The 24797-nt window shown below is 48.3% G+C and overlaps 1 protein-coding gene across 1 annotated transcript in view; it reads left to right on the forward strand.

Moving 5' to 3' along the window:
* The window catches only part of MCMDC2 (minichromosome maintenance domain containing 2), a 1367419-nt gene that overhangs the window by 146523 nt on the left and 1196099 nt on the right, over nt 1–24797 (forward strand). The window lies entirely within an intron of this gene.

Below are 24797 nucleotides of genomic sequence, written 5' to 3' on the forward strand. Positions count from 1 at the left end.
ATTCTGATGTCTCACAATGTGCTGTGGGAGGCGGGAGTATTGTCTCAACGAGATGTAGACTCAGGACACATGTTTCCCATTGCCTTCTTTTCTAAGAAGTTGTTACCGGCCAAACAGAATTATGTAGTGGCTGAAAGAGAATTGTTGGCTATTAAGCTTTCCTTTCAGGAATGGCAACATCATCTATGGGAGGCCAGACATACCATCATGATTTACAGAGACCACAAGAATCTGGAGTTTTTTTCGGTCTGCACGGGCTTTAACTCCAAGGCAGATGAGATGGGTATTGTTGTTTATTGAATATGATTTTACGATTACATATAGACCTGCTGTTCAACAGGATAAAGCAGATGCCCTGTCCCGTATACATGTGGCTTCTTTTGATGATGTTTCCGTCCCTAAATATAGCCCTATAATCCCGGGAGACAAGATTGTGGACTGTTCCTCCATTGATTACTTTCTTGTATCTATCAAGAAGGAGTTTGGGGAATATAGACATGACTCTTTGGTTGAACACTCCACAGTTTACTTTGAAGGACGGACTGTTGTACCATGGTGACCAATTGTTTATTCCACAAGAGTTGAGAAAACTAGTACTGAATCTGTGTCATTCCTCCTCTTTGGTTGGGCACCCTGGAATGACCAAAACCAAGATGTTTTGTCTCTTTTGGTAGTATTAAGTAGGACATGATGTGCAGGTGTTTGTGGCCTCATGTCCTGTTTGTGCAGTTAGTAAAGCTTCACATACCCCTCCTGTAGGGTTGCTTCACCCATTACCTGTACCCCCTTCCCCGTGGCATACTATCAGTGTGGATTTCGTACTGACCTACCTTTGGATGTAGGTTGTACAACTATCTTGGTGGTTGTGGATCTGTTCACTAAAATGGCTCATTTCATACCTTTGCCTAAAGTGCCTACAGCTAGAGAATTGGCTGATGTGTTTATCTCACAGGTGTTGCATTTGGAATTCCCTAAGCCATTGTGTCTGATAGGGAAGCGCAGTTCGTTTCCTATTTTTGGAGGGAGTTATGTTTCTCGTTAAACACGGAGCTTCAGTTGTCTTCCGCCTATCATCCACAGGCGGATGGACAAACGGAGCGCACCAGTCAGACTATGGAGCAGTATATATGTTGTCTGTTGGCTTCTCTAAAGGATAGTTGGGTAACAGCACTCCCTATAGCTGAGTTTGCATATAATAGTGTACATTTGGCGTTGGGGGCTGTCCCCTTTCTTTTGTTCTATGGGGTTTCAGACGAAAACTATACCTATTCAACCCTTGGGTCGGGTACACGCGGTTACCAATCTGAGTCAAGAATAAGCAGACGTCTGGAAAAAGGGCTCAAGAACATCTGGTGGCAGCTAAAATTAGCAAGAAGAAGCAGGCAGATAGACATTGTTGTCCGGCCCGATCCTATGCTTTAGGGGATATGGTTTGGTTAACTTCTAAGGACTTGAGACTGGTGGGTTCTAGAAAGCTGCAGCCACATTATATGGGTCCCTTTAGAATAACGCAGGTAGTGAATCCGGTTGCTACGAAGTTGGCTTTGCCTGATGGCTACCGATACACCCTGTTTTTCATACCTCTCTCTTAAAGCCCTATACAGCGACCTCTCGGGCTTTGCCCCTCTCCCTCCTGTGGTGATTATGAGCATGAGGAATTTGAGGTCAACACCATTTTAGATTCTCGAAGGAGGCGTGGCAGGCTGTATTATTTGGTGGATTGGAAGGGCTATACCCCTGATGACCGTACGTGGTAACCTGCCAGTTTTTTTTACATGCCCCACGATTGGTGCGTTTATTTCACACACGTCATCCCACAAAACCTCGTCCTGTGGGGGGGTCGTTTGGGAGGGGGTACTGTTGGGTCTTGTGACACAGCCTGTTGTCTTCCTGGCAGGTAAGATTGTAACCACTTTAGGGCCCGTCCTTTGACCCCTATACCTTCCAATATCTCGACCAGCACAGCATGGCTTACCGTGTTAAATGCGGCTGACATGTCCAATAATACCAGGACAGATGAATTCCCATTGTCAGTACTCATTCGCAGGTTATCCATTACTGTTACCAGTGCGGTCTCAGTCCCGTGTCTTGGATGAAAACCAGTCAAGTGTGCGGTACGCACACTTGACTGGTTTACCCTAGTCTTCCCAGTGCATTCTTGTACATGTCGTCCACACAAGTAATTTTTATCCGATTTTAACCCTTTAACTGCTGAGGCTTTTCCAGCCCCAGTGCAGAGCTCTTTTTTTATGTTTGGTAATCTTCCACATAAGGTATCCATCATACTTGCTTCCTTTTTTCAACCATCCTAGGGATTCTAAAGGTACTCAGGTTTTGTGAGGCCCCTGGAAGGAACCAAGAATATAGGCAAAGTATAACAAAAAATGTTTTTTCTTGTTTTGAAAAATGGGGAAAAATGCTGTGCAAGAAAGCATATATTTTTTTCTAAAAATGATATCAACTAATCGTTTGCTGTGCTATTATCACCATCTTCTCATCTTTCATGAACAAGCAGAGCTGTATGAAAACATGACCTGTTTTTGCATTTTTCTAAGAGGTAGTTATTTTTCCTAATTTTTATGGTTTCAACCTTTTTGCAGTTTCTGGTGGAAACAAGTGTGAAACCCGTGGGTGACCCGAGAAAGCTATTCATTACTGGCAAGTAGACAAAAGTCTGAATTTAGCCGGAGTCATTTGTGCAATTCCATCAAGTTGGTCCATAAACACCTAGTCCTTGAAATTAAAAAATATTAAAAATGAGTAGGAAAGGCGGCGTGGTTTGGCGGCAGCCAAAATGGCCGCATAGTATCGCGGCGCTCCGGAGGCGATCCTGAAGACCCCTGATATCCGGCGTCAATCCTGAGAACTGACGACGTCCTTGGCTGGATTCGGAGTCCCCCCTTCCTCCGACGCCGGCCGGTCCTTTCCTGAGGTGATTACGACCCCGGGGGCTGAGATCCTGGGATCGGCGGGTATGGTCTAGACGTGGCCTGCGGGGTGGAGACTCACCAGCGGAGCACCGACCTCGGGTGTGAGGCGGGCTGGGACGGAGGCGCAAGACGTTGGCGGTGGACGGCGCTCAGCGCCGGAGGACCCTGGTTGGTGGCGTGGTGCCCCCTGGCCCCCCTCCCGCCCTGAGGGGACACAGATAACAGCCCCCCCTGGCGAGGGAGTGGGGGAGCTGAGGACAGGATTGCCCGGTCGAGAGGCCCTGGTGTTGCGAGTCCCGACCTACCGCCCTGGGGAGAGGGCCACTGTGTGCTGGGACGGCCGGATCACCCGTCCTGGGGTAGCTTGAGGGCCGGAGTGCGGGCCCTGTGAGCTGGACTGGACACACGCTGTGAGGGCTGACCGGAGAAGCACCGGCCTCGGGTGAGGAGTGCACGGGAACGGGCGAGCGGGGTGGGGGCCGAGTTGGGCGCCTGAGGCCGCTGTCCCCTGGACTGTGAAGCGGGGTGGGCATTCAATCCCTCTCCTGCCCTGTAATCCTGTAATAGCGATACCGGTGCCCCCCCCGCCGAAGGTGATAGATGTGGAAGCCAAGTATAGCCGGCCACGAGGAGCTGCAATAGGGCGGCGAGGCTTGCTGGTGTGGCGACTGGCCCCCAGGGCGTTGGGGTGCCGGAGACACCTACCTTGCAGCGACGACGGCGGGGAGACCCGGAGACGACGGCAGCACAGGGCCCGGGGTCCAGCTGGCCAGACCCGGGGTTTGTGAGGTGCGTGCGTAGCAGCCTGGCCCGGCTCGTGGCCAGCACGTCTCAGTGGACTGGCGTGGGCCGCCCTAGCTCCTCTCGCAGACGACCGGGTGCGGGCGGCCGGCGGAGGGGCCGGGGGTGGCCGCTCACTATCCTCCGCAGCCATGAAGACCAAGAGGACCACCGTGACACAATCCAACACTATGGATAATTATACGGCAGATCCGGGGCCTTCTGACCAACCTCCTGAACCATCTCTCGCCTCTATCATGCAGGCCATACAGTCCCTAGGCACTACGTTAGAGTCTAAAATAGACAAAATGTCGATTGAACTAACCCTCCAGCGTGCAGATCTGAACAAGACGTCCGAAAAGGCCACGCAAAACGCAGCAGCGATTGTGGATATACAGGGCACCGCCAAAATGCTGCAACAGCAGGTCCAACACCTCACGCACCAACAGAGGCAGATTGCGGCACGCCTGGAGGACCAGGAAGGGAGGGCTCGAAGGAACAATCTTAGGGTGGTAGGTGTGCCAGAAAAAATGGAAGGGGCTAGTGTGGAACTGTTCCTGGAGGACCTTATCCTGAACAGCCTAAAACCCAAGAGACGGTCAAGTTCTTCGTCATAGAACGGGCGCACAGGGCGCCAGTCCCGCCGCCGCATCCGGGAGTCCCGCCACGAACCATCATTGGAACTTAACTATAGGGATAGAGACGCGATCCTGCAGGCGGCACTGCAACATGGGGATTTGCGTGTGGAGGATGCAACGATCCGCTTCTTCCCTGACTTTACGCTCAAGGTCCAGCATGAGCGTCACTCATTCGACGCAGTCAAGAGGAAACTTCGAGAGAGTGGCTTCCGCTACATGATGTTTCTCCTGGCGCGCCTTAAGGTCTTGGCGGAGGGAAAGTCCTTCTTCTTCACCACCCCGGAGAAGGCCCATGCCTGGCTGGAAGAGCGTGGCCGGCAGCGGGGGGGCCCGAATCACGAGGGAAGCTGGAGGAGTCTCCCCCCGGTCTCCGGCCTCCTCTATGGGGTCGATGGAGGGGTCACGGCAGCGCAACAGGCTGGGAAACGAGCCCGCAGCCTCTCGGCGTCCTCGGAACTGGAGTGAGCGGATGGAGTGTGTGGACTCGAACTGGCAAGAGCTCATGGACATGTAATGTATGAAGGGACTGTGAATACTCCTCTTGTTGATATACTGAATGAGGGGGAGGCATCGGTCTGAGGAGTGGTCCTATAGAGATGGCTACCGAGTGGACAAGTACATCTGCAGTTGTTGATCGTTCCCACTTCGGCAGTGGGGCACTACTTATGTTGAAGAAGGGTTGGTTTTCCACTTTAGGTCATTCGTTTTTAGACAGGGCGTTCGTTGGACTACATATTGAATTGCACGGGGGGTCGGGGGGGGGGGCGGATGTTGGACTAGGTTGCACCACTCACCCCTAAGTTTATCGTTTCAAGGGCTACAGTCGCTCTGCTTATTGGGATGTCTGGCGCGGTTAGCCGGCGTGGCAGGGTAGCAGGGTGGGGGGCTGTTGAGGGAGGGAACTGGGGGTTTGGTTCTGTTTTTCACTTTTGGTTTTTGTATTGCACCATTGTTTTGACTGCATCGACACACTCACAGGGCGGATGGGAGGGGGGTGGAGGGGGAGGGGATGGTTCTTCCCCTTTAGCTTTGGTGGAGGACATGGCAGGTTCACACACACCTAAGACGCAACACATAGACATCTTATCCTGGAATGTGAACGGCCTGCAGAATAAAACCAAGCGAACGGTCGTATTGCAATACCATCATAGGCATGCTCCAGATGTCGTCCTCCTACAGGAGACACATTTGCTAGGAAATAACTGTAGGTCCCTGGACAGATTTGGTTACACCCTATGTGCACACTCTGGCTTTACATCAAGCTCCAGGGGAGTGGGTATACTCATTAAAAGTTCACTGCCATTGGTTTTGGGGCGAAGCTGGTCTGATCCCCTGGCTCGCTATGCGGCGCTATCTGCGCAGTGGGAGGGTCGTCCTTTGTTTTTCTGCTCATTGTACATACCTCCGAAACTACACGCATCCACTTTCCCGGATGTAGGGAAGTTGCTGCTGGAATTGCCTCTGGGAACATTGGTGCTGGGTGGGGACATGATTGACGTTATGGCTAGAGATTTGGATAAATCGTCCTCTTCACTGGGTGGGGGAGGGGTACACCCCCTCAGGGATTTTACAAAAGCCATGGGCTTAACCGATTTATGGAGGGCACATAACCCACACCTGAGACAGTACACACATCTTTCAGCAGCCCATTGGTCCTCCTCTAGGATTGATTACATTCTCACTCGTGCAGAATGCATGACTCGTTTCAAGGCGGGCACCTTAAGGCTAGAGGAATTTCTTACTACGCACCGGTGGGGGTCCAGTTGTTAGGTCCCACCCGGGATTGGAGCGTCCCCCCTCGGCTTGACTCTTTTCTTTTTAAGGATAAGGAGGCGAATAAGCCGGTGGCCAGGGATTTTGTACAAGCCGAGGTAGGGTGGAGACGTAAGGACAGGCATGCACAGGTGGAGCAATTGGAGTCGGAGCTTCATGCTCTGGACAGTGAGACAGGGCTTACCCCAGAGCAGGTCCGGGTCAGACTGCATAAAGCGCGCCTCTTAGGCAAAGAAATAAGAGATGTCCTGACGGACCAGGCACGGGCGCATGCACTGGCCACCCAGCGGAGGGTATATGACCTTGGTGATAAGGCGAACAAGATGATCGCCTGGTTGGAGAAGAGAGATCAGGACCGCAGTTGGGTACCGAGAATAGAGGACCTGGACGGGTCAGTGAGTACCACGAGCAGTGCCATTTGGGAGGACTTTGCACAATATTATGAGGAGGTTTACCGGTTGCACACGTCTAGAGACGACCAGGAGTGTCGCGATTTCCTGGCCCCCCTGCAACTCCCGGTATTGGAGTCGGCATATAGGGATGTGCTGGAGGCGGACATTACGGTCAAGGAAGTGGAGGAGTCCATGGGGGACCTGCAGACAAGGAAAGCTCCCGGACCCAACCGGTTTCCAGCGGAAGCATTTGGTTGTGTGGCTAGCCGCACTGCGCCACATATGCACAGTATGTTCCTTGAGGCGCGGGAAGCGGGGCAACTTCCGAGAGACCTGTGGTTGGCCACGATCGTGGTGATCCATAAAGCAGGGAAACCACAGGGTGAATGCAGCTCGTACAGGTCTATCTCCCTCCTTAACTATGAGACGAATGTCCTGGGGAAGATCCTTGCAACACGCCTGGGAGCGGTGATCCAGTCGCTGGTCCACCCGGACCAGTCGGGCTTTATGCCTCACCGGAGCACGATACTCAATTTGCGCCGCCTGTTCAGGGTTCTGCAGACGGCTGCCGCACCCCGGGGGTACCAGCGTCATTGCTCTCCCTTGACGCCCATATGGCCTTTGATAGTATCGAATAGCGCTACACCTATGCCGTATTGGAGAAATTGGGCTTCGGAGTAAACTTTTGCTCCTGGGTGAAACTGCTGTACACGGGGCCGCTGGCGTGGGTCCGAGTTAATGGGGCCATGTCACAGGAGTTCTGATTGGGGCGCGGCACGAGACAGGGCTGCCCCCTGTCCCCGACCCTCTTTGCCCTGGCATTGGAGCTGCTGGCGCACTGGGTGAGGACGGACCCTGGGGTGTGAGGGATAGAAATGAGGGGTGGATGGGAAGAACGCATATCGCTCTATGCCAACGACATCCTGCTATACACCCAGCGACCGGCGGAATCCATACGTCTAATGGCTATGTTACGTACTTTTGGGGAATACTCCGGGTACCGTATTAACTGGAGCAAATCCTTGGGCTGTGTTCTGGCGGGACCCCAGCCACTCGCGGTGGTCGGATGCGAGGGCCTGGTCTAGCGAGAGACGTTTTGTTCCTTAGGGATATGGATCACACCGTCTGTCTCAGAGTTTCTCCGACTCAATGTGCAGACACAACTTGACCGCCTGCACAGTGACGTGCAACACTGGCAGACCCTCCCGATCTCCCTCATGGGCAGAGCTGTATTATTTAAAATGATGGCCCATCCACGTGTGCTGTATGTGTTGCAGAGCTCTCCCTTTCCGATCCCGGATCATGTTTCTAAAACGGTGGAAGTAGAGCAGCGTTCCCTTTTGTGGAGCGGGGGTTGTCCGCGGATTGCTCTTTGTAAACACAGCGGGGTCCCTATGAGGGGGGACTGGCGGTACCCGACATCCGCCTATACTATTGGGTGACGCAGCTGGTTAACGTTAATGGGTGGGTATTTGCCCCACAGGAGGAACCTGCATATCGGGTGGATCGTATGGCCCTAGGCGCGGACACCTATTTAGCGGCCCTATACTCTAAAACATGGCGTAGTCAGCCTTTGCCCCCCTCAGACCGCGGCGGTGGTCGGGGTATGGAAACTGGCAACGAAATTGTTTGGATGGGAGAGGAAGCTCACGGCCCAGACGCCCCTGTGGAAGGGCGACTTCCTCAGGGAGGTTGAGAATCTCCGTGACCTGCGCCAGTGGAGCCTGATAGGCATAGATCTACTGGGAGATGTCTCGAAGAGGGGGCAGGTGGTGCAGTTCGCAGCTCTACAGTCAGAATTCCATATGGGCGATGGCGAATTCCTCCATTATCAGCAATTCAAGCATGCTATATACTCGCATACGTCATAGGAGGATCAGCTACCTGAATACGCCCCACTTGAAGACAGGCTGCTGTTGGACCCAATGATTGATAAGGCTATCTCGCTCACATATAAAAAGCTAATAAATAATATTCCAAATACGCTCGGAACATTGCGGGAAAAGTGGGAGTCCGACCTGGGCTTGTTAGAGGACGATGACTGGACTGAGGCCCAGCAGTGTCCTAGAGAAGTGGCGATTCTAGATAGATTCCGATTGGTGCAGCTCCGCATCCTTCATAGGTCCTACACCCCACGCATGGTGCAATTTAAAATGGGATATGCGACATCACACTTTTGCTTGAGAGGCTGTGGGGAGGAAAGGCACATTCTTTCACATCCTTTGGGATTGCCCTAAAATTCGGCCATATTGGGTCAGACTGAAGGACATAATGGAGGAAGTGGTGGGGGCGGAGGTGCCGCTGGAGGCTAGGTGGCATATTCTAGGGGTCACGGGAGAGGTAATAGGGCCCAAGGGAGATAAGGTGTGGTTGGCTTTCGCAAGCATGGTGGCAAAGAGGAATATCGCACGTCTCTGGGGGAATGACTTGGTACCAACGATAGAGGAATGGGAACGAGATATTGACTGGTGCCAGAGGGCGGAGAAAGTCATCTAGAATAGTCAGGGTTGCCCCAAAAAATGGGAAAAGATCTGGCAGGTCTGGAGGAGGTACAGAGGGGATTGGCTGGACACCCCGGAGGGCACGGCGTAGGAATTTCCCTCACTAAACACCGCCCACTACATACGTCGGACACTTCCTTTCCTGGGAGGCGATGGGCCTTGGCTTTTGACACATTTTGCACATATGGTGGGGGGGAAGAGGATGAGGGGAGGGCGAGAGGAGGGATGGCTTGGAGGGAAGGGGAAGAGCAGGAGGGTGGGGTTGGGGTAGAGGACCCACTGGCTTGGAGGTAGACCGTCATTGTATCCGTCAACGAATGACTTGCTATGATTTTCTATAATGTAAGCACTACTGCACTTTCACTGCTCCATGATGTGTCTTATGATGGAATTGTTATTCCAATAAAAAGATTAAAAACAAAAAAAATGAGTAGGAAAAAAATAGCAATTTGTGACATTTTCATCTGTAATTCTTTGTCACAATAGCCGTTTTGTAAAAGTACTATACCATTACATCTGATAGACCCTTCTGATCGCAGGGATATAGGGTTTGTAATTTCTCCATAAATATGCGCTACCCAGACCAAATAACTGATTTGCAGGTTAAAATGATTATTCATTGTGTACCAACTACACAGCAATCAATATGGTAAAATATAGTGAAGGAAAAATGAGTGTGAAAGATACCTATGTATAACATTGAATAAATTTATGGGCTTCCGCGACCTTAAAATTCTAGATTTTGTTAGAGGGGAAAATGGACAGACCATCCCCACCTTTAAGAGCCGGCATATCAGTACTAGTACCAGCTCGGTTATCGACCATGTGATTGTTTCCTCCCATATTGTTTCATGTTGTTCTCCCCCTAGGATTGAAGTAACTTCAATTAGTGATCACAATTGTATTATCTTGGAAACCATCTTCTGGGGAGGAAGTTCTGTCAAAGTAGGGAGTACAATCACTAATGTAGAACCGCACAGACAAAATGGTGTTAGACTAAGATGGGCAGGGGATAAGGCCCACAAATTAATCGGTAGTATTGTCGGGGACTGTTTGGTGGATATCAATCTGATCTTTGATAATGTTACTGATTATGAACAGGTTTTACTTGCTTTTAAAGGCATTAATAAATCAATTGATGCCAGGTTTACGCGACCGAGCAATGCCCAACGTAGAAATGGACCGGGTTGGTGTGACCATACGAGCACTACTTCATTAACCAATCTAAAATGTGCTCTTGCCCAAAAGCCTAGGGACACTGGCCTTATTATAAAATTAAGAATAGAGGAAGTGTGAGCTAAGGCAACAGGCTTGGGATTCCCTCAACCAAGCCGCTGAGCTATCCAACAGTACCCTGTTCTGGGCTACGGTTAACTCCCCTTTTCTTAAGGATGAAAACACTCTGGAGTTAAAATCTAATGTCCCAAGTGATGGTTGGGTAACACACTTTTCTAACATTTTCGATTCTAATAGTAGCGCATATACCAACCTTAATAGTTGGACTGCTCTGCCGCTGGACATCTCAGTGGGTGAGGTGGAGCTTGGCATACGTACAAGTAAGGGGGGGAAAGCCCAGGGTCCTGACTGGGTGCCCATTGATGTTTATAAAGCGGCCCCTGAGATGTGGAGCCCTCTTTTGGCTATCGTTTTTAACGCAGCAGTCTGCTCCGAGGCCCCCGAAACATGGGGGGAGTCGATCATTATCCCGATATATAAAAAGGGCAGTAGGTTGGATGTGAAAAATGATCGCCCCATTTCCCTACTAGACTCCTCAGTCAAGATTATGAGCAGAGTCATGCTGGTCAGGCTTGAAGAATGGGCCGAGCAAGAGGGTATACTGGCCGACAGTCAATATGGATTTAGAAAGGGCAGGGGCACCTTAGAACAGTGCATAAACCTTGACCTACTGATCGGGAAATATACTGAAGCTAAACAAGGCTCTCTTTATCTCTGCTTTGCAGACCTAAGTAGTGCCTTTGATATGGTCGATCACACTCTCTTATGGACAACCTTGTTACAGCTAAGTGCGCCAGAGGACATAATTTTCATTTTAGCTAGGTTATATGGGAAATTACAAACGTGTGTACGTTATGGCTCCAAAGGGGAATGCACCCTGAAATTTAGAGTCAAGAGAGGGATAAGACAGGGCTGCGTTTTGGCCCCCCTTCTTTTTATCTTATTTATTAATGGAATTGATGCTATTTTAAAAAACGTAAATGCAGATGCCCCCAAGATCAAAGGTATCCCTGTGCCGATGTTACTTTACGCCGATGACGCTGTATTGCTCTTAAGAACCCCTTTGGGATTGCAGCGCCTGATCGATAGATTTTCCACCTTTATAATAGAAAGAAAACTGACCATTAATAAAGGGAAAACACACACCAGGACCTGTGGGGCCAAAAGCAAGTTTTTAAATTCCTTTTTATTGATGGTGACAAGGTGCAACATGTGGATACATTTTGTTACCTTGGTATAACCTTCTCCAAAGACAGAAAATGGCTTAATGAATTTAATAATATTCGTAATAAGATGGCCAAAAACACCCATGGTGTTTTTAGATTTGCGGCGAAGGTCGGGGATCGCCGCACCAGGGGCATGCTTAATATTTATCAAGCAAGATATGTCCCTATTGCACTTTATGGGGCGGGTGTGTGGGGTCACAAATGTGACCATAATCGGCAGCAGGAGGAAAATCGTTTTTTTTTTAAAACTCCTGGCTCTACCTGCGTCCGCCCCAACTGAGCTAATCTATTGGGAATTGGATACTAACTACCTGATTGACTTATTATCCTTGAGGCCACTTATGATCTGGCGTTCCATTTGGCTACAAGAAGAAAAGTTCTTTAATAGATCTATAACTGAGGACTGTCTTTCTCTGGATAAACACTTTAATATTCCCTGGTTAAAATATGTGGCTGTTTGTTTTTCTGAGATATTTAATTTAAGCGTATTGATTGACCCTAGTGCAGCATCCCTGATTCCTAAAGCAGAACTGAAAAACAATTTTCTGACTTTTAGAGCGAGGAAGCGGGCACTAGCAATTGGATCTTTATCCACTGTCTTGTTTTACAGCACTTACAAGGTTGGCAAAGGTTTTCCGAATTACCTAGCCATGGTGACAAGGCCATCCCATAAGTTTGTTTTGACCAGACTAAGGTTTGGTGTAGCACACCATTTGGTCGCGCTTCCGATTCTTAAGAAGCACCCAACAGGGCCTTGTTTATGTGACGGTATATCTAAGCAGAGCACCTTGCACTTTTTACTGTTTTGCAAACTGTACATGAATTTTCGTACTGCCTATTTGAAACCTATGTTTGTTAAATATGGTGTACGTACAGTTAATCGGCTATGAGTTTAATTTTTAATCTGGAATTCGCCGATATCTGTTTTTATACTGCTACGTTTCTAAATCAGTCTCAACGCCAGAAAAGCATCTGTTCTTAAGAGTCATGCCTGTTATCTCTTTGGATGTCTTTTATTCTGAAATGTATTGTATGTAATATTTATTGTGTTTTTTTATCTTTGTGCTTTTATGGTCATTTACATGTGCCGAATAAAGCTTCATGAATTGAATTGATACCTATGTATTTCTGAAATGCACACAAGTTACTATGTTTAGGAACAGTGGTCCTGAACGTGGAGTTACCCATACTGTTGTGATTCAGAGGGCATTTTTCAAAATGTCCTCTTTCTTGTACACTGGCTTGCATTTGAAAGCCAAAGATACAGTGAAATCTGATTGATAATACCGAATGTTCTACTGCTCTGTGTTTCCATATGTCTCCCTATTAAATGGTACCCTACTTTTGTGGCTGGGCCTGGCACCCGCAGCACCAAAATACCCCAAAACGCCACCTGGAGACATCACATTTCACCCAGCAAAATCAATGCTGTTTTTTACAATGTGGGTACCAGCAGAATTTGGGCCCAAGCTTATCTGCCACCTATAGAAACCTACACACTTTGCCCTTTCTGAAAATTAGACACCCACGGTGCAGGGTTGTGTGACTCATGTAGATCACACAAGATTTATTTTTGCCCAGAAACTTCAGCTTAAAACACACATTTTTTACATTTCTTTGAGGGAAAGTTCCAAATCTGTGGGGATCCACAAATGTCCTACCACCCAGCGTTCCCAGTCTGCTAATGGGTTAGTGAGTGGGATGCATGCAAGTTAAACCACTCTGGACTCCTCTGAGTGTTTAATTGTCAAAAATATGGGGAGATATTGTTCCTTCGGAGTCCATCCACTACTGAAGTATAACATTATACCTAGTAATTTTGGTACTACCAATAGTAATAAAGTCAAAGAGTAAATATTAATAATAGTATTAAAATATTGAAGCAATTACTTAGTGGTAGGGAGCCAGGAAGCCACATAAAGACGCCAGCCACTTTACAATCCTTTCCCACGCCTTTTGTGCGCTCTACACAAAGCCATTTACACCGCCAGCCAAAACACACATCAATAACCCCCTGTTATTCAAAGGCCTATCGCCTTCAAATGCCCACAGGACAAACACCAATCACACTGCCACTCATCAAGTCATCAGCCACCTTACAACAAACGCACCTCTTGCAAACCAGTACACAAATACTGCCAAACATACTGCCAGTCCAGAGCAACGAAAAATGCCAATCCCAAAGCCACGCATACTTCCAGTCCAGAGTTAGACAACAGCCACAAAATCGCCACTACACATACACAGACTACCACTATTGGGGAGGGGGAGGGGTACTAGTGCCATGCCCAAGTTTCATTTTGATCTTGACCATTTGCCTGCTACTTACACAATACCACTGTGAAAACAAACATACCCTAAGCTTTGACTACCCGTTAATGTCCGTCTGACTTGGAGTCCTAATACTGCGAGGGTTCCAGGTGCACGTTTACTGCCATCTTACTGTGGCATCTTTATTAGTCTCAGATAGACTTATCTTTCATTTGCCCTCTGCATACTCACTTCACTAAATCAAACTCCACCCATTGTGTTGAAATAAAATGGGGGTGTGTAAGGATGCACTTGTGTCCTATTGCTCTGACAGAGTAAGCAAATTTCCCATAAAAAACTGGGCTAAATATGCAGAGCAGACTTTACTAAGTCCCCTAAAGAACATTTCTACAAAGACTACGGGTCAAAGGGTTGGGTGGACAGGGTGCCGAGTCAAAACCTGTTGCATGTCATTTAAACTATTATGTGCAGTACACTGACTGCAATCAACTTGAAATACCACAGCCAGAACATCTGTCACATTTTGACAGAGGATGAAGGTGGGAATGTGGTCAGCAAAGTGTAGATAATCCAGCTTTGCAACATCCTCCACAACAGATGAAGTAGATGCTACTGCTTCTACATCTGTAAGGCTTCCCATAATACCCAACTGAATGTCAAGGAACAACATCAGTCTTCCTTTGATTGTCTGCCGAAATAGAACGTGTACGTTTTATGTTGCCAACTGAATCAGGGGAGTAGTCAATTTCTTATACCAAATGTGAGTTTTACAACCTCCTTCTATGGTTGAAGAACCTGGTTGTTTTTTATCTACTCCACTCAAGCACGTGTTGTAATCAAATATACGATGTGCTTGCAGACTTCTGCCAGCTGACCCCTACTAATGACCCAAGAAGTGCGATCATTGTGAAGTGTTGTGACCACACATACCTCCCACCTGTCGTTCAATGCAACTTACTGCTCTGGACTTTTTGGAGGGCCTTATAAACAAGTCCCTGAGGGAATCTTTGCAGTGCTTTCTAATTATACTGCAAACCACAGTGCCAGCTTTGTATAGTTAATTAAACAGCTGAACTCCTGTATAGGAGTTATCTACACAATGGTTATACCGTTTATGAATGAGAGATTGGGCAAGTTCCCATACAACCATCTCACTAACTCCTAACATGGAAGGGTAAACTTATTGTGGAATATTTCCCTGTGTATACTCTCAGGCTGTACATATGATCAGTAGAGCTCTCGCACAACATGTACGTATGGATGCAGTAACACGCTCTTTTGCTTGGTGTGTACTGCCTGAACAGCAGTCACACTTTATACAAGATAACAGACTCGTCAACTGCTATATTGTTTCTGTGAATATAAATCTTTGGAAATGTGGCAGACAAATGTTCCAGGACAGGCCAAATTTTGAACAACCGGTCATGGTCTTTATGATCCCGGAGCAATGCAGCAGAATTATCATTAAAAAGCAGCATTCTCTGCAAAATCAAAAACCTTTCTCTGCTCATGACCACTGCGAAGCTGGGTGTTGCCTAAACCATACAAGTAGACCAGTAGTACTGTACAGTTGATTTGTGCACTATTCCCATGTCAGAATCAGTAGCATCGGTGCTTTAATGCTTCCTCAGAAACAGTTTGGCACGCAAATTTGTTTGGCATATGGTTTCCTCAAGGAAGTCTGTATCCAGAAAAAGATGGAAGTAGTGAATAGGCAAACATTTGCAGTATTGACCATACATTCAGCATCTGCAGTGAAAGGGGAAATTTGTGGCTGAACTAAATTGGAAGGCTTTCAAGTGAGCATTCTGCCAGTGCTCGGCACAGTACTTGTCTGCACTCTGTATTGGCCTGCCCTTTCATTGGCTCGCCATTGAACAAATTGTTCTTGCGAAGGGACATGTTCCTCAAAATCACTGGAAAATTTGTCATCATGGGAAGGAACTGCGACTGAAAAAATCACTTCCAGCCTCTTCCTCGGATATTGTCTCAGTATCAGTCCCTGCCTCGGAGCTGTCCTCCAGGATTTGAGTTGAAGCCCCAGAAGTAGTCATCCAATGAGATGCCATCTCTGTTTTCTATCTAAAACTGTCTAGCCTAGGTTCAATGCAGAAGTATTTGTAGAAGAGAATGATGTGTGCTTGCTATGAACTGAAAGAATTGAATGTGAGTGTAGTACAGTGTGGTCACAACAACAGCTGCAGAAAGGAAAAAGCACTTATCTAACTCAACACTGCAAAGACCTTCTATAAAAAGCAAAGCACAAAAGAATAAAAAAATTAATTCAAGTTGCAGCGCAGCCAATGATGCAAAGGCATATTCTACCAAATTTGTTTAAAACGCCAAGATAAACTTTTTTGCGAGTCATGCTCTTGATGAAAGACCAGAATGCGGGTGACTCACAATTAATTTAGCCATGTGTACCAGGAGCCCTTCTCCTTCTGCATATGACCACATAGAGCATTGTGGATGCCATTGCCAGTTACTGATCAGTAATTCACAATTTGTTTCCACTCAGCTCAGCATATATAGTTGGGGAAATGGGTAAGCACCCTTCAGCCATTGATCAGTTCTTGCGCCATTCTCATGTTACTTCTACTCAGCATGGAATGAATCATAGCATAATGGCTGAACCCACTTCATCCACTGATCAGTCATTTAGCCATTCACATTTTTGCTTACGTCCACCACAGCAGGGACTAGTATGTCAAGCCATTCACATTTTTCTTCCACCTACCACAATATACATTGGGCCACTCTGTTTTTTTTTTTTACTTTCCCGGCTGGTGGTCAGGGGGCAGAAAAGCTTGGGGCAGCAGAAGTTAAAAAGAAACAAAAACACACACAGACAAAACACAAATCCCTTGTGTCCAGTGATGATGATGAGACATTTGTAAAGTGCTACAAATACCCTGGGGTGCCTAGGAGCTGCCTTTGATAAATAATGAGCAGAGTGGAACAAAGGGGTGAAATTACACTGTACACAACCACGTTTTTAGGCCCTTTCTAAATTTAAAGCGACTGGATTCTTTCTTCAGCATGGCTGACAAAGAGTTCCATAGGCTGGCAGTTGTAGCCGAGAAACTCTTGCCTCCCCATCTAACCTTGTTGACTAAGAACTATTTAATATCACAGTTCAGCAGATCTAAGGGCTCTGGCTGGATTGTACGGCTTTAGAAATTTCTTGAGCTGTTTAGGCCCTGTGTTGTTAAGAGATCTGAAAGCAATACATAGTGAGCACTGGAGAAGAGGGCGTTGCAATAGTTCAGTCTTGAGGAAATCAGCACTGACACCACCATCTTCCTAAAATCCATAGGTATTGCAGGAAGGATTTTACTCAACATTTTTATGATAAAGAAACAAGCAGAAGTGGCCGAATTGATTTGTGCTTCAAAGGACAGCTTGGTGTCAAAAAAGACACCTAGGCTTTTGGCCTTGTGCACTGGATTGGGAAAGGAGCCATGTTGAACTGGCCACCAATTATCTGTCCAAAATGATGGATTGTTCCCAGCAGCAAGACTCCGTTTCAGACAATTGTCTGTCATCCATTTTGCTATATGACTCATACAGTCGCGGAACCTGGATACTGTCTGGCTAGCAGAGCTGCTCACCGAGACGATGATCTGAGTGTCGTCCTCGTACGACACGATGGCAAAGCCATAACTTCTTACTAGGCTGGCAAGAGGGGTGACGTAGAGGTTAAAAAGCATTGGACTCAAAGAAGAGCCCTGGGGTACCCTGCAGGGCAGCGTGAAAGAGGATGACCCAATGTTCCCCAAAGTGTCCTCTTGAGATCACTCAGGCAGAATGGAGCCTAGTAGGGACAGCGCCTTGCCCCTGATCCCGATGGAACTCAGTCGATCCTGCAGCAGCCCATGATTATCAGTATCAAAGGCCGCTGACAGGTCCAGGAGGATCAGAGCTGTGTTGCCCCCTCTGTCTAAGAGCTGTCTGAGCTCCTCTGTGGCGGTAATAAGAGCAAGCTCTGTCCTGTGCTGAGCGCGGAATCCGAACTGGGAGGAATCCAGGATGGTGTTGTCATTAATAAAGACTGATAGTTCAGTGTTTATCACCCTTTCAATTACTTTTGCAGGAAAAGGGAGTCTTGATATCGGTCTATAGTTAAGAGGCTCCTTAACATCCAAGTTAGGTTTCTTTAGCAAAGGAAATATAGAGGCTTTCTTCCAATCCATTGGAAAGTGCCATATGGTGAGCATTGAATTAAAGATCACCATTAATGGAATGGCTATAATTTGTGGCGAGATGTGCAACATTTTAGGAAGGCATGGGCCTGAAGGAGAGCCAGATTTCGTAGCAGCAATAAATTTGGTGGTTTGCTTGACTGTTAAAGTAGTGAAAGAACAAAAGATCTGGGGGGGTTGAATTTGAAGGAACCTGCATTTTGACAGGGGAAGTTGATCGAGACTTTTTGAGTTCTGCCGATGTTTGAGCCAGATGATTATCCTGCTGTACAAATAGGTCAAAGACAGACTTGACTTTATGCTGGAAGGATTCTGCTAATGAGTTGCAGAATTCTTGGCTAATACTAATGTCAGGAGCAGTTGGCAACTTTGCTAGTTTCTTTACTGTGGTAAATAAGGCTTTAGGACATCTATTGGCCGCTGTCATTTCCTTCGAAAAATGTCGATCCTTTTCCGTGAGTAAACGTTTTTTATATGTTTGAATGAAGATTTATAATCCGTTTGAGTAGTTAGGTTATCTTCAAGTCGCCACTTCCTTTCTAATTTGCGACAGAGTTGTTTTCTAAGCTCTCAGGGTGTTATTGAACCACCGTTCTGATGATGTTCTTCTGGATCGATGACACTGTTTAGGGGCGCTAATTGGGTCATAGCTGAGTCAAGCCAAATAGTGGTATAGAGCGGTTTGGTCGGAATCAGTGGACAAATTAGGTAGCGTTTTTAGAAGAGTAGAGTTTAGAGTACTAGCCTCAACTTTCTTCCAAGGGCGACTAACATAGAGTTCTCTGGGTACTTTAGGAAGCTTTTTATGCAGCCGTTGAATATTGAATATGATCGGACCAGACCATTGGCAGAATTCCGGTCCAGCTTAATAGGGGATTGTCTGTGAAAATACCGTAAGCAGTGACCCGCAATGTGGGTTGAATCCAACACAAGTTCTCATCTCAACGCTGTCCATTTGATCAAGAAGTGCTTTTGTATCTGGATCGGCGAATTTTTCCAGATGGAAATTAAAATACCCTACCACTGTGAAATTGGGGTGGTCGGCTTTATGAGCTAAAAAGGTACCTAGATTATCTAAAAAAAAGTGGCCTTGGAATTAGATAGACGATAGAGTAAAATACTGTTAAAGGAGTGTTGGCCGTACAGTTCGATTTTAAAAACAAAGGCTTCACAGTACTTAATGTCCGTATTCCATTGAATATAAGACTTGAAGCTGGATTTGAAAATAAGAGCAATGCCCCCTCCTTTCTTCCTCGCCCTGTCTATGTTACACATTTTGTACCCTGTAGGTAAGGCCAACAATAGATCTGGGTCCAAGGAGGCGTCTGCCCAAGTCTCAGTAAGAAAGGCTATTTCTATCTGGTTACCCTCCATAAATTCTTGGAATGCAACAACGTTCTTGATTAGCGACCTCACATTAATAAGGGCGCAAGATATTTCTCTGGGATGTGCCTTAATCGTAGTGTAGGTTTCTGTAACTGTTGGGGTATAGTGGATACTTAGGTACCGAACTCCCCTCTGAGCTGGATGAGAGTCAATGGGTGGTCCGGAACATGTTTTACCTGCCCTTTGTAGTTGGATAAGAGCGTTTTGGTTTTTATGTATTCTAGTCTTTGGACTGGAGGTAACTGGCCTAAAACCGGCAGCATGGCCGGCGCCGAGCGCATTCCGAGCACTGACGCTGGGATCCCTGCTCATGGATTGTGGGGCACCTACAATCCAAGAGACAAAGACATCCCTGCAAGAGGTAGATTCTCCCCTTTAAAGCGATGCTTTGTGGGAACCTTGTGCTGCATGGGGGTGCCATAAAGGCAAGTAACAGTTTTATTTCTTTTTAAAGTTTTATTGTTATCATTAAGACAATCAGTTTGGAATACTTTGCGTCACCTATAAAACCTGATCAAGGTTGTACTCACTTTACATGACCACCAGATGTGGCAGCGGGTGCCTTCTTCCTTTCCGCAGCGCCAGCATATGTTAGAGACCGTGTGGTAGATGGCTGCTAAACGGGCGGGTCTATAATACCATCGGAACATCAATGTATACGCAGTCTCGCGTGCAGCGAGACTGCTGTAGGTTTTAGGGATACCACGCCATATTATCTCCCATTGCTTAATGGTTATCCCCCCCCCCCCCCCCCCCCCCCCCCCAGGGATAGCGTTGTGCCAGGCTGCCCAGTAATTATGCGTGGGACCAGGGACTGAATGTTGCAGCATCTAGTAGATTATGGAGATCAACCCTTTGGTGCTATCAAAGGCATGCTTTATCTTCAGAAAAGGGGTGAAGGGCGAGTAGCTGCTGCGTGTCCCCCGGGTGTGTTGCCCAATGACGCAATTGGAGGTATTGGTGTCAAGCAGTGGTTGGGAGGACAAACTAAGCCCTACAGTCCTCAAAGGACTTCATGGTGTCTCCCACAAACAGATCTCTGAGAGTCCAGCAGTTTCCATCCGCCCATTGGCGGAATCCGAGCGTCGGCAGGCCCAGGAGGAATGCAGGGTTGCGTGTTATGAGAGTATTGGGGGATGGAAATGAGTTGAGCCCCTTTTTCAAGGCAATTCTGTCCCAGGTGTCAAGTACCGTCCTGGTCGAGATTGTAACGTAAGCACTTGGTGGGCGGGCGCGCGCGCTTGGCGAGCAAGGCAAGGTCCCACAGGGGCACGCCACTGCCCAGTCCATGTTGAACCAGTGCTACTCACTTTCGTGTACCACATGTAGGAGAGTAGGGTCTGCAATCCTATGATCACCCAGATTTTTTGCTTTTGTTTCACTGGTTTACGACTTTCTCTGGCTGTGGGCCTGCCAATCAGACCCACAGCCTGGCTGTTCTCTCTCTAAATTACCACATGTACCCTAGGTGCATTTACCAATTGGTACTGGGCCACCTTATCAGACCCTGTAACTCAGGGCATAGGTGTACCCAGGGCCTACCAGGGGCTGAAGCATGTATTATGCCACCCCTGGCTGGCCTCCTAAATTTGACACAACTGGCTGCATGACAGCTGGGGCAAAGTCGTGTAATCACCCTTTGCTGTAGATATAGTATACCTATATCTAACCCTAAAATGGACACACAGATTCCTATCAGTCACTCCTATGGCAGGCCTTGACAATCCTGAAGGCAGAGTGCTTGGAATCGTGTGAGATGGTGCTCTGGCATGAGCTGAGCCCGTTTGCAGCTTGCGGAACCAAGTCCTAATAGCTGTTCCATGATAACGCATACCATATACTCTTAAGTGCATTATAATCCTCGCGGTTAAATGCTATCTTTGGTATTGCTTTATCAAAACATGTCGAGTAAGGTGTCATACGAATTGGAATACTAACCCCTCGCCAATTCTGGCGACGGGGTTAGCATTCCACCCTTCTAGAGGGACACGACATGTATGTAACTGTGAACCCCGGTTAAAGTTAAGCGAAGCCTCAGCTCCACAAAATGGATGCTGCCACCACAGACACGAGTCTGACCTCCTGCTGCTGGGAGTCCTTCCAGCGAGGAGAGCTTGGACAAAGAGTTTCCTGTCCGGGGCGGTGCTAGCACCATCCCAGACAGGGTTTTGTGTATCCTGGGTAGGCAGGGCTTTACAGGAAGGTGACTGCTGAGTGGCACCCCGGTGCTCACTACGCATAGGCCGGTCAGAACCAGTTCCAGGGGCACACCAGCCCCTGGCCTGGGGGAAGTCCGGCATGGGAGAGGGGTGTAACCTCCCCCCTCCTAGTCCCACCCATAGGCAGGACCTAGTCACCGGGTCAGCCCCCTTTTTTAGTATAAAGATAGGAGCGGGCCCCCTGTTCAAATTAGATTATCTTTGGAATCAAGACACGACTTTCTGCGAAAGGACATCAAGATTTCTTCTTCAAGATTCTCCCTTGTGGCTAAGGAGTAGTCACCCTGCATCCGCAGGCACCATCCTAAGAACACTGCGGTCTGCTGCAAGTCCTTCCTCCGGAATCCGACTGCCCAGCTCGACGAGACCCGGCTTCCCTGGCACCTCTGACCTCTACTCACCTCTACAGCCAAGCTGAGAACCGTGAGTGCGACGAGACCTCGAGGGACCGACGATCGCCAAGACTGCACGACTTCTTTGCAACAAGCCCACCGTGTGCTCCACTGGTGAGTGCTTTGGGGTCCGAGAAGCCCCAACCCTGAGCAGCTCCAGCACCGAAGATCAGCCCTCCAGCATCTCCACGATCTGCGTGGGGCCCTTCTGCTTTTGCCTGCTCACCGCGCTGTGTGGCTACTAGCCGGCTGGCTTGTGGCCTTCTTCACGACGCCCGACGACATCACTGCTGCTGGTCTGGTTGCTCCAGACTGGCCCTTGCTTCCTTGTAACAGAGAAGCACCCCGGACCCTCCTGGTCCACTCCAGACGCCATTTTGAGTCCACCGCGTGGGCTTGAATTTGCCAAGGCTTTGTTGCCCAACCCTGGGTCCAGCGACGCCGACAGCTTCATCCATCGTGGGACAGCTCGCTCCTATATCCTGGTCGCCGACAACGCCTCCTGGTCCGTGAGATCTGCGAGCACAGCGTCACCCACTCACCTAGTCGAGGTGACTACCATCCGGTGCCCTCCTGGTGCCACCTGACTACTGGCTAGTAGTCTCGAACTTGGTCCCCTCTGCTTTCAGGTATCATCTCTCTTCAAGATCCAGGCTTGGATCACTTCGAACTCTCTTCACTGGTCGCCTGCCAGCATCTTTCTTCCAGGCTCCTGGTCCGTCTACGAGGATTCCCGACGTCTTTTGAGACATATGCAGCTGCAGCCCCTGGGCTAGGTAACTTCGGCATTTCGGTGCCCCAGCATAGCCTCACTATCCAAGGGTCAGAATCCACTTTCGTTTTCCTCCTACCAGGTCGGGTTCGCCCGAGAACACTAACTTTCTGAAAACTAGCTACCATAGACTTTGTCCCGCATCACGCGTGAGAGTGTACACTCTGCACCCGAGTCCCCTGGGTCTCCTAGAAGTAATCTAACGATTCTATAGTCAAGTCCTAGCGATTCCAAAGCCTATTAGTACTGTACTTACCTGCTAGTAATTTCGCATTCCACTTTCAGAGTATATGGTTTTCCGTGCCCCTCGGGCATTTGTATATACTGTGCTAACTTAAGTATTTTCGTAAGAGTTTTGTTTTGTGCTTAGTACCCTGTCCTCATAAAGAGTACAGGGCTGTTGTGATTCTTAATAAATATCTTGTTTATTTTCATAACACTTGTGTGGTGTCCTTTCACTTGGTGTTCAAGGGGTATATGTGTGGTATAACAGCTGGCTTAACACGCCCTCTCGAGTCTTTAGCCTTAGACTGCTCGTATCCACGCTACTAGGATAGCTGGTCTATAAGGTTGACTTACAACCAATCATCAATAAGGGTTGCTGGACTGATACATAGTGTTCACTAGAATAGTGAGCACTGCATATCAGGCCACCTTCTCACACCACCCACTCGGAATTGTACCTGAGTGTGCCGCCCAGTAGTATTCCAACAGATTTTAACACACCAGCACCCTCCCCCCCCCCCCCCCCCCCCCCCCACCATCGTCACGCGGCCTCATCAATAGCGAGTAAGCTATGCAGGGTGGCTTCCCATTCCAAATTAAAGTGCGTAAGTCCCTCTGGAGGCATTGAATATTCTCCTGTGGGATTGATGTAGGCAACGTCTGGAAGATGTATAGGACCCTTGGGAATGTATTAATTTTGATTGAGTTGATATGCCCCAGACAGTAGAAATAGAGGAGTTTCCACCTCTGCATGTCCGCCAGGATTGAGCGACGAAGGGAGGACCAGTTAGCTCAGGACCATGTTAAAAGGGTGGGGTTGATGAGAGACCTAAGTACTTGATGGTGTTTGACGACCACATGAAGGGAGTAACGGCCTGTAGTGATTTTACAGATGGGGTTGGAAGGTTAAGATTGAGGACGAACGACTTGATCATATTGATCTTGAAGCCAGATCCTCCGCCGCAGTGGTCACTGCATCACCCGCTCTCAGATGGGTCTGGTACAGGCCCCAGAAGTTCTTAGGTCTACTTGTCGGGGGAAGTAGCTCACTATAGTTCTCTGATTGCGTACAGCAATACAACAGGTCACGTGTCCATCGCTTAGCTGTCGGGAGCGGGCCCCTCATCCAGCAGCACACCACCGCGCGCCTAGCTATGAGCATCCCCATGTTCACGAGTCTTCTAACTGCCACCGGTGGGCCCCTGGAGTGGCCAAGTAGCGTCAGCGCTGGGTCCAGGGTCAGCTCAAGTTCCAGTATTGCATTTACTGCCGTAAAGATGCTGTCCCAGTATTGCAGTACCCCAGGGCAGCGCCAAGCGAGGTGCATGAAGTCAGCAATTGGTTCGTGTCACCGCTCACATTCAGCAGACTGCCTGAGACCGTATCTGTGGAGCCTCTCGGGGGTGTAGTACACTCTTTGTAGAAATTTGAAATGTATTAGTCTGTGTCTACCGTTCAGTGATATCTTTTGAGTGCTCGTACAGCAATATCTCCACATGTCGTCGTCGATGGTGACCTGCAGGTCTCTTTGCCAGGCCACTCTGGCTTTACTGAGCTGTTGCACTCGGTGTGATAGTGCCGTTCTGTATAAATTTGTTATTAACTTCCGGGGTGTCTCCGTTTTGATAACATTTGTGAGTTCTGAGACCTCTGGCGGTTCCGCCAGGTCGGGCCCTAGCAGGTCTGAAAGGGCACTTCGCACCCTATGTTATTGGAAACAAAGCAACATTGGTGCTGCTGCACCATCTGCCGCTGTCTGGTCCCAAGTCTTGACTGTGCCATCTAGGAATAAGTCACCAGCCAATCTTATACCCAATGTGTTTAGTGCTTGCACCACTCCTCTCTCCCTAGCTG

This window comes from Lissotriton vulgaris, chromosome 4_1 (assembly GCF_964263255.1).
Source record: "Lissotriton vulgaris chromosome 4_1, aLisVul1.2, whole genome shotgun sequence".
Classification (NCBI taxonomy): domain Eukaryota; kingdom Metazoa; phylum Chordata; class Amphibia; order Caudata; family Salamandridae; genus Lissotriton; species Lissotriton vulgaris.